We start from the raw sequence: 13,735 nt of genomic DNA, 5'->3' as shown, positions 1-13,735 counted from the left end.
TTCTTTTTTGGTAGCGCCCCTTCATCTGCGTTGGCCTCCTCATGAAGTCACAGATAGCAGCAAATCCTATTGTACTTTACGATACATTCGTATCTATGATCAAATTACAAATGAGGCACAGAGAGATTAATGACAATAACTAATGATAAAATAGAACAATTAAGGCAGCGTGCCATAAAGGCCATGTGAGCGTGGTGTCTCTCTCTCTCTCTCTCTCTCTCTCTCTCTCTCTCTCTCTCTCTCTCTCCACTTCTCTCAAAATACCACGTGCATTGGTAGTTAACCTTCCTGCTGACCACAAGTACACTTAGTTTGGAAAGTGAAACCTAGGAAGCGGAACTTGTATTGTGTTCATTCATTCATTCATTCATCCAACCATTTATTGAGTCCCTTCTTTTTTCCAAGTCTAGTTCTGAACACTGAAGACACAAGGTGAGCAGGGTGATTCCCTCACTGGAATTCTTTTCCTGTCTACTGTTTGTCTTACTGCCCTCCCCCCCACACACACATACTTTATTCTAGTCTCCGTTGTCACAGAATGCACTATGAACTACCCTCTGGGTCATGGGTAGCAGCCCTCAGCTGACCAGTGCTGTTGGGGCAGTGAGGCCTCTCAGCAGGGCGGTCAGGTTCCACTATTTTTTATATTAACAATGTTAGCATACTGTTATATGCTAGTGTATGTAATTATTCCAGCATGAATTAGTAATTTTAACACCATCTAAGAAAAGAATTTTAAGCTAATTTTTCACATGCCAGAATCTTCTAGAAACTTCCAATAAAAAGTAAGCTTTGTGGACTAGTGAGCGGCTCAGGCGGCAAAGTGCTCGCCTGTCAGCCGTAAGGACGGACCACGTCTGCCCTCTCAGAACCCAGTGGTGCTGCCTTTAATCTCAGCACTCGGGAGGCAGGCAGGCAGTCTGTGTGAGGTCAAAGGCCAGCCTGGTCTCCAAGGCAAGTTCTAGGCCAACCAAGGCTACATGGTAAAGGGCCTGTCTCAAAACAACAAACCCTGGGTGTGTGGCACAGGCCTGTAATCCCAGCTCCGGGGAGGCAGAGACTGGCAGGTCCCCGTGGTCCTCACTCACCAGCGTTTCAATCTAAGCTGCTGCAGGTAGTTTAGTTTTTTCTTTTCCTTTCTCTTTGTTAAAAAAAAAAAAAAAAAAAAAAAAATGAGCTGGCGCTACAGGAACAAGAGCTGTGATTGGCCGCTGGTCTCCACACCCAGGAACACACACGAGCAAGCACATCATTCCTCACACATGTCTGTGCACATAGACACACAGATAAAAAGAAGGAATTTGACAAAACCCTAGTTATTGAAATAACTTCACTCAGTCCTTCATCTCTTGGGACACTAAGCAGTTCGTCCTCTTGACAATTTGTGCCTAAGCCAGTGGCCAGTCATCAGGGAGGTGGCCCTTGTTTCTCAGTAATTTTTTTTTTATTGCAGCCAGAATTCTTTTGAATCTTCAGGAATTGTTGACCAGCATCTACATTCGAGCACAGGCTTACGTATACAGTCACACCACCATTCTGATCCACAAAGCTCTGTTAATCCCAGCGGAGGAGGTGGGCAGTTCTGAGATTTACTAAATGGCAGGGGATAAGATTTTTAATAGCTTTCAGGTTGGGTTGGATGCATTTGGGGACACACATACCTCTGCCCCCTTTTTCCTTTTGCTTTTTTTAATGTGAGACAAGAAAAAAGTACATTCTGGACATTGATGAAAAGTAGGTTAATATTTTTTAAATGAGATCATTTGGAGTGTTACCAAATGGCATATGTACAGTGTAAATGCACCTTTAGCTAATTTCTAGTGAAATTATTAAATGAGATGAAAACAGGGTGACTGGGGGAGATCTTTGCATTAAGACCCGGATGCTCAGAGTTCAGTAGGTGATGTCTTGGTCACTCCGTGTCTCCCTCTGGGTTGGCAAAGCTCACTCCCTGAGCCCCCATAACTGAAGGATTTTAATTCTTGATTTTTATCGGGACAGAAGTGGAAACGGGTGCAGAATTTGCAAGGTTAGATGGATATAGTCTGTCCTGTGGTCACCAGAATCAAGTCACAACCTTGCACTGTAGCCATGGGTGCTGTTTGGAGCTGGTCTGAAAACATTTTTGATACACAGTTGCTTCACCTCAGACAGGGACCTGTGACAGTGAGGGGTGGCTGGTGTGGTGATGCCATTGAAGACTACCACTGTCCACACGAGTAAAATCACCCTTCTTTGAGCTGACAGAGAATAGTGTGTTGCTTGTCTTGGGGAAGCCCTGCCTGGTTTTAAGGTTTGGATTAAACTTTTTATTAGTTTGAGATTTATGGGTGTTTTGCCTGCATGGATGTCTGTGGAACATGTGTGTGACTGGTGCTCACAGAGTCCAGAAGAGACCACTGGATCCCCTGGAACTGGAGTTACAAATGGTTACGAGCTGCTGTGTGGGTGCTGGGAATGAACCCAGGTCCTCTGGAAGAGCAGTCAGTGTTTCTACCCACTGAGCTACCATTCCAGCCCCTGAACCAAACTTTCCTAGAGTATAGTTGTTTTTTGCAAATTTGGAGTAATTAAAAAAAAAATACCCATTGTCTTTGATACGCTTAAAAAAATTAACTCCAAGCTTATCCTCCACACAACTCTTATTTAGTTGTGAATTAGTGTGTATAGCTAATTCCTTGGATGTGTGTTCCTGTGTCCTACTGTCTCCAGGGATACTGATGTGGACAGGGCACACTAGTTAATTTAATTCATAATTTTTATGATTATATTTAGAAGTCAGTTCTGATACAAAACCATTGAAATGGTTTTAGGAATCAAAATGTACTTGTAGTGCGGGTGGGCTGAGAAGAGACCATAACCAGCCTTAACAACTAACTTTTTAACAAAATTCTTAGGAAGAATGGTGTCCCAGTCTAGAAAAGAGGAATTTAGTTAATGAATGCTTCAATTTGACACAGATCTTTTAGTTACCTTTCTCAAAGACATCGTTGGTTTGCCTCATTGTTTTGATTGGTTACTCCTGAATTATTCTGAGTGGATCGTGTGTGTGTGTGTGTGTGTGTGTGTGTGTGTGTGTGTGTACAGACTAAAGGTCATTTTATAAAGAAGAAGTTTCTCCTGTATTATAAGAACTGGGGAGAATCTTTTCTACGCCTGCTTCCCTTCATGGAAAAAGTTTCCTCTCTTCCCCCTCAGAAAAGGTTGCCGATGTGTCCACCGGGCCAGCATGTCCACCAGGGGAAGGAGGGCTCTGGTCAGAGTAGCAGAGTCTCTCTGGGTTTGGCAGCAGCCACGGGCAAGCCCCTGTCTCAGACTTTACATTCTCAGCTTTACCCTGCTGAGAGCCCTGTACCCTGGCCATTGTGGCCCTAAACCAAGGGCAGAGCATAGAGGAAACAAAACAGCACATAATCCCCACAGTGAAGAAGGGTATGCCAGCCTAATCCTTCAAAGAATGAAGGTTGTCTCAACCCACGCATGCTGCAGCTTTTTCCAAGGCAGAGACTCTGGTTCAGTGAAACAATAAAATGCAGCAGGAGTGAACACCCAGGCCTCAAGGTCCCCAGCCCAGTCAGCAGCATCCCCCCCAGTTACAGGCTGAGAGAGTCAGGGCTACAGGCCTTGCCTGCTTCACCCCTCTATTGCTTCTTTCCAAGAAGGGAAAAAAAACAAAAACAAAAACCCAGCCACTTAGTGTCAGATGTCTGTGAAGTTCCATTTAGGCCTCCATCTTTTGGCCTCTGCTCCAGTAGATCTGGCTTTAATGGTTCTCTGTGCAGCCAAAAAATTCAGCCTAACTCCTCATTCCATTTGGATTTTGGCATAGACAGGAAAGCAAAGCCAGGGCAGTTCATCTGTATCTGATGCCAGCCTGTGCCAGGCCCGTGTGGAGATGTCACCTTGTAATTTCACTCCTGGGTCTTGGTCATTTGTTCTACCTACTTGGAGCTTTGGGTTGCATAATAATTCACCAAAACATTCAAGTTAGGATCATCCCAATAGCAGGAGTCAAATTCCTATGTGGAAGGTCTTTTTATGCCCAGTCCAGACCCTCAGGTCTTTGAGGCTGGCAAGCTGAGGATGAGAGTTTTTTGTTTTGTTTTGTTTTTTTACCTAATGTGATTGAAGGTCTACCTCACTAGAAGGAGAATGGTTTCAGTGTGGTGCTGTTGGCGGCCCTTCCAGGGACGTTCCCTCTCCTCTCTCCCTCTCCCCCCCCCCCCCTCTCTCTCTCTGTGTGTGTGTGTGTGTGTGTGTGTGTGTGTGTGTGTGTGTGTGTGTGTGTGTATGGAGGCCAGGTGTCTGCTTCAATCGTTGTTTCTCAGGCACTGCTCACCTTGTGTTCTGAGACAGGGTCTCATTGGCCTGGGACTTTCCAAGCCGGCTGGCTGACTGCCACGGAGTCCCGGGGACTGACTCCTCCTCCCTAGCATTATGACTGCAAGTGTATACCACTGCATTCCATCCCCGGTGCTGGAAAGCAAGCCCCTTACCAGCGGGGGCCACCTCCAGCTTGTTTCTTCCTCTAAAGCACCCGGTGCGGTCGTGTTCTGTGCAGCCTAGGGAAGGGACAGGCGGCCAACACCGCCGATTTCCACACCCTTCCATCCGTCCTTTCATGTGGTGAGTTTGCAGTGATAGGCGTTTCTGCCAGACTCTGGCATCAGGAAAGGAGATTAGCAGTACACCTCTACTGTGTACCTGACCTCAGGTAATGTTTGGGATAGACATAGACCAGACATGCCAGCTACACTGGCCCTGTGCTGATTCAAGAAGATTGGAGGTGTGGGAAGAGGCGCTCTCCTGAGACCTCAGTCCAGAGGGGAGCACGCCTGTGAGAGAATTGTCGGTGGTAGGTGATATATGCAAGGTCTGTATGTCTAGGACAGTGGAGAGAGAATGCCAGTCGGGAAGACATGGGGACTTCTGGAAAGACGTTTGCAATCTGAGTTCATTTCCTTGTTCAGGTGTTTGAGAAAGAACACATAAGAACGGGGCAGGGCCTGCTGTGACGCTGTATGCTCCTGGGGCAGGAAGGTCTGTGGAGGAGGCTGGGAGGGTGGCCTGTGGCTTTTTGTAGCATAGGACAGGAATCGTCATCTGTGTGCGTGGCCAAGGGCAGGATGCAGCCGGGGGATGACCACCTGGGAAGTGGGGTGCAGTTTGTCTGCTGCCCGCAAGGCCCTGAGTCTCTTCTGTTCTCCTGGCTTTTCTTCTTCCTCCTAACAGAAGGTAGTGACAATTCCACTCATCCCCCGTCTCTGCTTGTGATCCTTTGCAGATCTCCTCTAGTCCCGTGCTCAGCTGACTTTCCATCTCTCCATCAGGAATGTCCTCTTCCTGCCCGTACGCCATCACCACCTCCACTTCCCAAAGTCTTCATCTTCCAGGTCAGGCAAAGCAGGACTGAAAACATTCCTCCACGCTTCTCCCTAGCTCAACCCATTTTCTCTGTTTCCTTATTCCTGTTAATACTGCCATCCAAATCTTAAAGGCATAAACTTTACCTGCCCCTCATCCAATCCCTGACCAAAGGCCATGCATAATTTCCTTCACATTCATCTCTTAATTCAAACTCTTACTCCCATCACTGACCAGTTACTCCCCATTCCGTCCCTGGAGCTTGTCAGTGAATCTCTTATCCAACCATCATTTATTTTTGAGACCGAGTCTTGTTATGTAGCCCAGGTTGGCCTGGAACTCAGTGTCCTCCTTCCTCAGCCTCCCCCTTGCTGGATCACCACTGTGTACCGCCATGCCTGGCTGTCTCTTGGACTTGGATTCAGTTCAGGCATCATCATTTCTTTCTTGATTCTTCACAATCAGTTCTAAGAGCTGTCCTGTTTCCAGGTCCTCCATCCCTCTGCCAAGTGACCTTTGACCTTCCACACCTTGTGCAAAGACAGCACAGCTGGCCCCTGGTGGACTTGCCCTTGTATATAACCTGCTCATCCAGCTCGATTTTTCTGCATTTATTTCTCTGGAGAACATCTCGATGGTCTGTTAAAATGTATGTTAAACTATATGTGAAGTTTGACTTCACTACCAAGAGACTAGCCTGAAGAATCTTTGCTTTACAGATGGACTATTAGACACTGAGCATTGTGTCAGAAAGCCTGAGCTGGAGAGGGGATACAGTTCGTGCCTAGTGGGTCAGTTGCCCTTGAGGAAGATTGCCAAGCTTGGAGATGGATGGTGATGGTTTCCCAGCGTGTGACTAGAATACATGACACTCTAAATGACATGTGTACATTCTAAAATGACTAACTTGGAGGAGGGGTGGAGAGATGCAGTCTTGGAAAGTGCCAGTGCACCTTAGCTATGTCCTGAGCACCCACGAAGAGCTGGGTCTGCACTCACAGCACGGGAGTAGGAGAGACAGGCAGGTCTCCGGTGGCCAACCAGCTATTCTAGTCTAATTGGTGAGCTTCAGGCCAATGAGCAACTCTGTCTCAAAAGGAGGCAGAGGGCATTCCTGAGGATGATACCAGAGGTTTTCCTCTGACCTCCATGCGCACAAGCACGCATGTACACACACACACACACACACACACACACACACACACACACACACACACACACAAAGCACAGGCATATACCCACTACACACAGTCAAGAATAAAGAAAAAAATATGACCAAGATGGTAATTTTTAAATTTCACGTATCTCACTTTAGTAAAAGGAAGGCTCAGCCATCTCAACAAGAGTAAGACTATGGAAGTGAGAGGTAGGTTAGGTGATGCAGGCCTATAACCCAGCTGCATAGGAAGCTCCAGGCCTGTGATCCAGCTGCATGGGAGGCTCCAGTCCTGTAACCACCTGCATGGGAGGCTCCAGTCCTGTAACCCAGCAGATAGGAGACCCCAGGCCTGTAACCCACCCGTACCAGAGATGGGAGCAGGAGGCTCACAACTTCAAGGCTTTCCTGAACTACAGAACAAGTTCAAACTTAGCTTAATGAGACCCTTTCTCAAACATTTTCACATGAAGACATAGTGGAAACAATGGAATAAACAATATAAAAAGGGCTGGGTATACAGCTCAGGGACAGAATGCTTGTGGAGCCTAACCAGGCCCTGGGTTCAAGCTCAAGGAAGGGAGGGAATGAGAGTTAGTTGGCTGTTGAAGTCTATGTAACCTAGGCTGCCTTGAACTCAGGATCTTCTTGTCTCAGCCTCCCAAATGCTGTGCTTTGAGGCATGCACTGCCTCACCGCTCATCCCGAGGGGGTTTTCCCGGGGAACTGGACTGACTGACTTACCAGGTACACGCAGGAGGAGTTAGGATGAAGAGTGTGGCTTAAGGGACTCTGCCTGGGAAGTGTGTCCTGCATCTCCATAGCTGTCCCTGTGTATGACATTTGTCCCCGACATCTGGAGGGGAAGAATGGGCTGCGCGGTGCTCTGGTGACTGAGCTCTGGCAGGGGTGTCTTCACTAAACTTTGTCTCTTCAGTCCTAAACAGACATGACTGTTTCCCTTGGCCCACACCTTGACCAGTTCCCACTAGGGGCCTGAGTGGGTTTTGTCTTAAATGTTGCCCGGTGTAAATGGATGGGACCTCAGCACAAAGGAAGGTGGAAGGCCATAGGCAGGAGCAGGACAGTGGAGGGACTACGTGGCCCCAGGCTCTCGGGAGCTCACCCCTGTGAAGACAAATACAGGGAAGAAAGGTCTTGGCTAAGTCTCTGGGGATGAAACCTGATGACCCAAAGATAGAAAACCACTGTGCAGCTGGACAGCAGAGGGACCGTTCCGTGGCTTCACACGTCCCTCCCCTGGCTCCTCCAGCCCTTCCTTCTCCAGGGTCTGGAGGAAGAACACTGGAGAAAGGGAAACCTGGTTCCCATTTTCTCTCCCCCGCAGTGGACCACTGAAGACCCTCTCAGGGCAGAGACATGACTCACCTTCTGAGGAAGGCCTCTCTGCGGCCCAGTGCCTGGGATTAAGGCCTCTGGTTTCGGCATCTGGAGTGCTTTGCTGTTTAATGGGCTGTACTTCTTGTATTAGCTGAGAACGGCCAAGGTATCGGCCTTGCCTGACTCTTCACCCAGCAGACGGAACGGAGCAGACTCAGAGAGAAAAGTGAGAGAGAGCTGCCTTTGCTCCGCTCTACAAGTGCACAAGAGTCGGGGCCCCAGGACTCCCGCTTCACCTTGGCACCCCTGAAGCCAGACCACACGGTACGCCCAACCCCCCAGACACGTCCATCGCCACCTTTGGCCTGGGTTCCTGGATGTCTTTACAAGCTATATTTTAATTTCACTTTTTCACTTGTATTAAGGGATGTTTATCCTCTCCTCATAAGTTGTCTAGGTTTGTACTGCCCGAGGGCAGGCACACGGCCAAGATTAAAGTGATTAGAGAGGTTTTTTGTGGGTATTTAATTGTCTTCCATTAAAAAATAGGTATAGACCACTTTATCCACACTTATCAAGGGAAAATTATAGATATAAAGAAGTATTCCTGTGGATAATCACACACAACCTGCTTCTCATGCATCATAATCTATTAAGATTGTCTTTCGTGTGTGTGTGTGTGTGTGTGTGTGTGTGTGTGTGTGTGTGTAGGTGCACGTGTGTGAAGGCTAAAAGTCATCCTTAGGTGTTGTTCCTCAGGATCTGTCTGCCTTGATTTTGAGCCAGGGCCTCTGGTTGGCTTGAGGCTCATCCAGTAGGCCAGCCCCAGGGATCCACCTGTCTTAACCTCCCTAGTACTGAGGTTACTGTGGGCACCAACAGCCACGCCTGGGGTTTTTCACATGGGTGTTAGGATCAGATTTAAGGCAAGCGCTTTACTGACAAGTATGGCCCCTGCCCTCCTTGGGACAGAAATTAGTGCTTGTCCTATTAATTAAGAGATTCTAAAACCTTTGCTATTGCGTGTGTAGGTCCTAGAAGTGAACACTCACCCTGGTGGAAGAGAACACTAAGCCAGTAGGAATGGTTAATTCAACCATTGTTCGGTGAGAATGCCCTCTGGCAACCAGGAGCTGAGCCGGGACAGAGTGGTATTTGGAGCAGACACCTGTGTTCCCAGGTCAGCCTGACCTCTGGACCTAAGCTAACTTGTGCAGGCAACCTGGCTGGGCTTGTGATTAACATGGGGAGGGTCCCCGCTGGGACACAATAGGAGCTTTTTCTTTTCTTGCTCTAGATGAAGGTTTTTATTTATTTATGTGTGTATTTATTTGTCTTTCTTATCTATTTTGACTTTTTTGAGACAGAGTTTCTCTGTGTAGCCCTGGATGTCCTGAAACTAGCTCTGAAGACCAGAATGGCCTTGAACTCAAAGATCTGCCTGCCTCTGCCTCCTGAGTACTGGGATTAAAAGTATGCATCACCATGCCCAGCTGAAGTTTTAATTTTTTGTTGTTGTTTTTGAGTGAAAAGTAGAATGTGGTAGAAATTTCAAAAGAGTGACTTTCTACCAGGGGAATTGTTTGTCTCTCCCCAAGGAAAGTGGGCAATGTTGAGAGAGAGAGAGAGAGAGAGAGAGAGAGAGAGAGAGAGAGAGAGAGAGAGAGACTGCCTGCCTGTGTGTCTCTCTGTCTGTCTGTCTCTCTGTGTGTGCATGTGTGGAAAACAGAAGTTGACCTGCAATCTGACACTCTCCCATGTATGTATGTATGTATGTATGTATGTATGTATGTATTTATGATATTTTTGTTGTTTTCATAGTCATAAGGTATATTTCCTTCCTTCCTTCCTTCCTTCCTTCCTTCCTTCCTTCCTTCCTTCCTTCCTTCATTCATTCATTCCTTCCTTCATTCCTTCCATCCATTTAATTATTTAGCTGTTCTTCTCTCATCCCAACCGTAGTTCCCCCATCCCAGTCTTCCCAGCCCCCTCCCCCACCTCTCCTCTCCCCCAGATGCACTGCTTCTGTGTCCCTTTAGAAAAGAGCAGACCTCCAGGGATGTTAACTGGATGTGGCATAACAAGTTCCACTAAGACCAGATACAGACCCTCATATCAAGGCTGGACGAGGCGACCCAGTAGGAGGAAAGGGGCCAAGGAGTCAGAGACAGCCTCCACCCCCACTTTAGGAGTCCCACAAGAACACCCAGCTACACAACTGTCACATGTATGCACAGGACCTAGCTCACCCATACAGGCTCCCTGATTGTCACGTCGGTCTCTGTGAGCCCCTACGGGCCCTGCTTAGTTGATTCTGTGGGCCATGTGCTTGTGGTGTCCTTGACCCCCCGACAGTCCTTCCTCCCGACTCTTCTCAGGCTTCCCCGAGCTCCGCCCAGTGTTGGGCTGTGGGTCTCTGCTTCTGCTCCCATCAGTTGCTGGAGAAGTCTCTCCAATGACGACTGGGCTAGACACCAGTCTATGAGTATAGCAGAATATCCTTAGGATAGCCTCATTGTTTGCCAGGTGTGTTTGGTTCTACCCTAGGTCTCTGGGCTGTCCAGCCCCTGGTCCTGGCACTCCAGGCAGTGTCAGGGCTGGGCTCCTTCTCATATTTTGGCATTTTTGACACAAAGTCTCACTATGTAGCTCTGACTGTCCTGAGACTCATTATGTAGACCAGGCTGGACTTGAACTCACGGAGATCTGCCTGGCTCTGCCTCCCAAGTGTACCTTCATGCCTGGTTCCTTCTTAGTTTTTGAGACAGGGTCTACCACTGTTAATTTGGAACACATCAATTCAGCTGTGTCTGCTCCCTCCCTCTGATGGTTACGGACCTGTGGCACCATGCCTGACTTGTACGTGGGTGCTGAGGTTCTGAACTCCTGTCCTCTGGCCTGCCGCAGAAGGCCCTTTGCCAACTGAGCCCTCCTCTCAGCTCCAGGAGTCGTTTTTGGTTGTTAAAGGCAGAGTGCAGTCTGCTGGTACCTAAGCGTCTCACAGACCCCAGCAGAGCCCGTCCTAGCAGAGAGCATCCTGCCCCCAGGCTGAGAGAAAGGAGGACTCATGGGCCACGTGGCAGCTCATAAGCCCTGCAGTGCTAATTTCGGGGGCGGGGGGTGGGGTGGCGGGGGGGCTCCGACACTCTCTCTGGTCTCCATCGTTGCCAGGCATACACACAGCACACACACTTACATGTAGGAAAATACCCACGCACATTTAAAAAAAAACAAAGAAACTCTCAGCAAGGTTGTGTGGGGAAAGGACTGTGCAGTACTGATTGTGTGACTTTGGACTTGCGCACTGAGCTGTCAGTTTGGACTGCTCTCTGCACATCTGGAATCCATCAAGGATATTAAGAATGTTAAAGGTTTTGATCGGAGGTCAGTGTGCTGTGCACTTTGAGAAGATTGTTATAAGAATGGAAAAGCATTTCCATGCAGATCATACTGGAAACCACCCCAGTCAGCCTGAAAAACTAGTTGTTCCATTCCAGTCAGGGTGCAGACAGTCACGTGGCTTTTAATCCGGGGGTCAGAGATGGGGACTTGAGGGTGGAGAGGGAGAGAGATACACTGTAGAACCCCCTTCCAACCTCACTGTCTGTGGTGTTGAGATTTTTCTCTCTAAGTCAGTGCATGTCCTCGTGTTTGTCCTGGCATTCCTCTGTGTGCGCCCTCAGGCTCCGGAGTGACTTTCCAGTGTGAAGGTCAGAGCCGTCATTGTGTACCTGTGACCCCGAGTCCTCTGTTTAGTTTTCACATATTGAATACTTCGGGGGAACGTGAAGAAGGAAATGTGAGCTGGGATTGCTCATGTGGGCAGATGATCCAGCTGGAGGTTAGAATGTCTGTGGGGTCATCAAACCCCAGGGTGGGGAGCCAGCACCCCAGAAAGCAGCTGATGGATTATGAGCAAAGGGGGTGATGTATAACTGAAAGAGCTTTCAGCTCTTCTCATCCCTCCTCTTCCTCTTTCCTCCTTTTCCTATTCCCTCTCTATTCCTCTCTCTCCCTCCTCCTCTCTTCCTCCACTTTCTCCTTTTCAGGCCTGACCGAATCAGTGAACTCGGTTTTCAGGAGCTGCTTAGATGTACAGAGGGGAAGGGGGACAATCTCGATGAAATATCCTATTGCCCCAAAGTTCAGCTGTTGACAAAAGAATGAGCAGTTGTTCACGAGAATCGTGTGTAATACGTTAGGAAGAGAAACAAAAACTTAGCACTCTTGTGGTAAGCTCATATTGTGTAGCAGCAGATTAATTTTAATCATTTAATTTGAAGTGCTCCTCCGTTCTTTGTTTGTTGTTTGTAACTGCTCGTCAGTGCTCTCCACGGGCACTTCCTTGACGGTCCTCCCTGCCCGCCTGAGAGGAGAGCACTGTCTCTTGGCCAGCCAGTTTACAGCGCGCCGCGGTCCCCTCCGTGGCAGAGCCGGGCTGACCCTGGAGGCTGTGCTTGCTAAAGACTGTCAGTCGTCTCTTCCTGCCTTTTCCACCTCTGCCGTGCAGCTGTGTGACACCGAGACGCTCGGCAGCTTGTCGTCGTCGTCGTCGTCGTCGTCGTCGTCGTCGTCGTCGTCGTCGTTGTTGGGGAACTGGCTCGTGTTGTTTCACGCCCACCAAAGCTGTAGTGAGAGGGCCTTGCCTCGCCTCGTCTGGCCTCTGGCAGTGCCATTCCCGGCCTTTCTTGACTGTCTTTGTCCTCTCCTGTCTCTAAGAAGGACCCTCCCCGGTCACTGCCTCCAGGGTCCTCCTGGGTCATCCACAAAATCTTCATCTTGAGATCCTTAGTCACGTCTGTGAAATGCTTTTCCTCAGGCAGGGCCAAGTTCACAGGTCCTCGTATTAGGATGCAGACATACCTTGTGGAGGGCTATTGCTCAACTCTCTGTCCCATTGTCTGTCTGTCTTTTAGCTAAGTGTCCCAGTAATCTTTGTCTTCTAGGGTGCTGTGTGCTCAGTAGTTACTAATAAATGTTTACTGGATTGAAAATGTGACTTTGTTTTTAAATGGCCCAAATTCATGCCTGGACTATCCTACCTTGGTCCAGACATGTCCTGTGCTTAGCTCACAATAGTGCTTGACCATAGACACTCAGGCTCGCAAAGCAAATGCATGCTTCACATTAGTGTTGGGCCTTCTAGAAACCTTGAGAAAGAGCAGCTGTGAGCTGGGCTGTCCTTCTGGTCGGAGAGACTGCTGTTTTCCTAGGTGTTCATCTGGGCTTCAGTTAACTTGAGAAATGGTCTCAAGCGTCGGTAGCTCCCACCAACGTAGAAATGCCTCCATAGAATCGACCCCGTTTGACCTTTGTTAACTGAGATGCCTTCTTAGAGGGAAAACAGTTGATGTGGACTTTAAAGACGGGGAAGGAGTTGTAATATTAACAAGCTTGCTCTTCTCTGATTCGCTGAAGCTGACAGAACTATAAACCCAGGACAGTCGCTGGCTGCATCCTCTGGAGTCAGCACAGGACAGAGGAAGGCACACTCAGGGTTGGTCAGAGAACCCCTCACCAAGAAGCTAAGGGTCTAGGCAGCCAGGCTGTTAACTCTGTGACCTTTGACAGGCCACTTAATTTCTCAGGCCAAAAGTTTCTGCCTTTTCTAGAAGCCAAGTGGGTGGGTCCAGTGGTTTCACACTGCGTGCTAGTGTCCCATGGCACTCCCTTTCTAGACTCTGCTCTAACACAAGCCTCATGGTTTTCTTGGAGATTAGCAACTGAGTTGGCTGGGGATGCACCTCAGGGTGGAGCATGTGTGCCCCTGCATGCCCTGGGGTCCCGTCCCAGCACAGCAGAGAGACACAGAGACAGACACACTGGGTTTGCTTCCGAGTGAAGAAGGCTCTGGTTTCTCTCACCCACCTGCTT

General features: G+C 48.6%; 1 protein-coding gene across 9 annotated transcripts in view; it reads left to right on the top strand.

Moving 5' to 3' along the window:
* Positions 1 to 13,735, top strand: part of Znf827 (zinc finger protein 827) — a 172,854-nt gene that overhangs the window by 76,660 nt on the left and 82,459 nt on the right. The gene's annotated exons all lie outside the window — the stretch shown is intronic.

The sequence above is a fragment of the Peromyscus maniculatus genome, chromosome 5 (genome assembly GCF_049852395.1).
Source record: "Peromyscus maniculatus bairdii isolate BWxNUB_F1_BW_parent chromosome 5, HU_Pman_BW_mat_3.1, whole genome shotgun sequence".
Classification (NCBI taxonomy): domain Eukaryota; kingdom Metazoa; phylum Chordata; class Mammalia; order Rodentia; family Cricetidae; genus Peromyscus; species Peromyscus maniculatus.
This window is presented reverse-complemented; position numbering and strand designations above follow the sequence as displayed.